Genomic DNA, 2,831 nt, shown 5'->3' on the forward strand with positions numbered 1-2,831 from the left:
TTAATCCATAATGACATAGATTTTTTAGTGTGTCGTCCCTCAACTGTAACCTCCTTTTGTAAGCAGTTCTAATTTTCTTAATACATCACGCAAAGGCAAGATTCACGTGTTTATCGAAATTTTGTTTGTATGTAAATATTTCTTACATTCTCGGAAGATTCAAAATCTCTTATGCCGATATGAGGTCACCCACTAGCACTTTAGTACCTCATTGTACATAACTATTCTACAGGGACACTGATTCTAGAGACGTAAATCTTACAAATCGTTTAACAACCAAGTCCACTGATAAACATTACAAGAAAGTCGTTGTGCTTTAAGGAGCGATTTATTATTCACGTTTTGGGGGTGTAAGATCCAAGAAGAGTTAGGCAACATAATTTTTTATTCTGTTTCCAATATCGGTTGATGTATGTATCTACGTATCGTGCATATTACTCGGTCGACTTTCCCGTGCCGCTGACGCAAGTTACAACTCTTCACCGCTTGCAGGCTCCGAGTTGTAGCGTGTAATATGGCGGTGTGTAACGTAACAATGTCGGGGTTTCAGAAACCCTCAGAAAACTGAAAACACTAACTCCAAGAGTTCGTCCACATATGGAGCACCCTATCCCACATTGCCAGACCACACAGGAGCGCTTCGACATTTGCAACAATTTGTCCCCTTGAATTCACTAACATCGATCATCCTCCACACAGTTCCGTCTTGGCCCCATCCGAATTTCATCTACTATCAAAACGTAAAGCCAACGGCCTTGTCGCAGTGGTAACACCGGTTCCCGTCAGATCACCGAAGTTGAGCGCTGTCGGGCTGGGCTAGCACTTGGATGGGTGACCATCCGGTGTGCTGAGAGCTGTTGGCAAGCAGGGTGCTCTCAGCCCTTGTGAGGCAAACTTGATAGAGAAGTAGCGGCTCCGGTCTCGTAAAATGACATATGGCCAGGAGAGCGGTATGCTGAACACATGCCCCTCCATATCCGCATCCAGTAACGCCTGTGGTTGAGGATGACACGGCGGCCGGTCGGTACCGTTGGGCCTTCCAAGGCCTGTTCGGACGGAGTTTAATTTAGTTTTATTAATACTTAAAGAATACCTTTAAGTACTTCACTCTGATAGTGTGATGAAGCCTTGTAATCAGAGGTGAGGTTGTGGCTCCGCCAACAAAGTTAAACATTCTACAGTGACAGTAGCAACAAATTGGTCTCTCGTTGGGAGAAATGTGTTCGTCGCCAGGGTGCCTATGTTGAGAAGTAAATATGTAGATATGAAGAATAAAGATGTAGAATGTTATTTCTTTTATTTAAAAAGCTGTAAGAGTTTTCTCATACAAAATTCGAAAGCATTACTTTTGAACACGACATCATAGTATGTTCTCTCTCATCCTTGTCGCCCTCCTGTGAGCGTGGACGCATAACGAACTCTATTCGACGATCTCGTGTACAGCCGTCGATTGTAATTATGTAAAATGTTATAGCATGTTGTAGCATAACTTAATATTATTGTAGAGGTAAGAACTATTTTAAAACAGCATACATTCCAAGATCGATGGTGGAATAAATTGGGCATCATAGCCTTCAGTCGTTTGGTGGTACTGGTGTCATTTTATTAACAGAATGAGACGCCAGCCTAAGTAAAAAGATTAATGATATATTTTACAATCAGCGCCATTCAGGTTACCCAAGTTTTCCCTAAATCATTCAACTGCTGAAGTGATGGTTCAATAAACGAGATCACCACGTATTTCGATCCTCGTAGTAGCAGAGCGAGAGTTCATCTCTAATGACAACTTCGCAAATTAAATTTATCATTGTACGTCTACAATAAGCAGCCAGAACATTATGACCACCTATCTACTATCGATATAAACCTGTCCAGGCGACAACAGCGTCGCCTGGCGAGGGATGACTGCTACTCAGACACACGAACGGTGCATATGGTGTCAGTGAGCGTGTTGTCCATATGTAGAATTGGGAAGGCATGTGACATATCTGAGTTTGACCGGGGGCAGGTTGTGATCGTCCGGAGGCTCAGCACGAGCATTTCGGAAACTACACGACTTGTCGGGTGTTCGAGGAGTTCTACGGAGAGTGTCTTCAACATGTGGCGAAATCAAGGTGAAACCACGTCCAGACATCGTGCGGTTGGGTAGCCACCCCTCATTACAGATGTCGGACGTCATAGGCTGGACAGACCGGTAAAAGTGGACAGGCGGCGAACTGTGGCGGAACTAACATCAGACTTCACTGCCGGCCGAGCATAAGTGTGTCTGAAAACATAGTGCACCGAACACTCCTAAGGATGGGCCTCCGCAGCCGACGACGCATGCATATGCCAATGTTAACACCACTACATCGGCAACTACGACTGAAGTGGGGATGTGACCATCGGCATTGGACGTTGGCGCACTGGCAGAACGTTGCATGGACTGATGAATCTTGATACCTTCTTCATCATGTTGATGTCAGAGCGCAAATCGGTCGTCTTTCAGGGGAGCAGCTCCTTGACACCTGCGGGACGGAGATAAACTGGTAGCGGCTCTATTATTATCCGGGAAACTTTCGCGTGGGCATCCATGGGTCCAGTAGAGCTCGTGGAAGGCAACATGACGGCCAAGCAGTAACGTACACTGGTTGCAGACCACGTACACCCCTTCATGAGGATCACGTTTCCCGACGGCACTAGCACTTTTCAGCAAGATAATGCGCCATGTCACAAAGCCAAGAGTGTGATGGAGTTGTTCGAGGAACACAGTAGGAAGCTCCAGTTGATGTGCTGGCCCCCAGTTCTCCAGGTCTGAACCCGATCGAACACATCTGATATGTGACTGAATG

General features: G+C 45.6%; 1 pseudogene; it reads left to right on the plus strand.

Moving 5' to 3' along the window:
- Positions 1-745: 745 nt before the first annotated feature.
- Positions 746-863, plus strand: LOC124557206 (annotated as a pseudogene).
- Positions 864-2,831: the final 1,968 nt, after the last annotated feature.

Source organism: Schistocerca americana, chromosome X, assembly GCF_021461395.2.
Source record: "Schistocerca americana isolate TAMUIC-IGC-003095 chromosome X, iqSchAmer2.1, whole genome shotgun sequence".
NCBI classification, from domain to species: domain Eukaryota; kingdom Metazoa; phylum Arthropoda; class Insecta; order Orthoptera; family Acrididae; genus Schistocerca; species Schistocerca americana.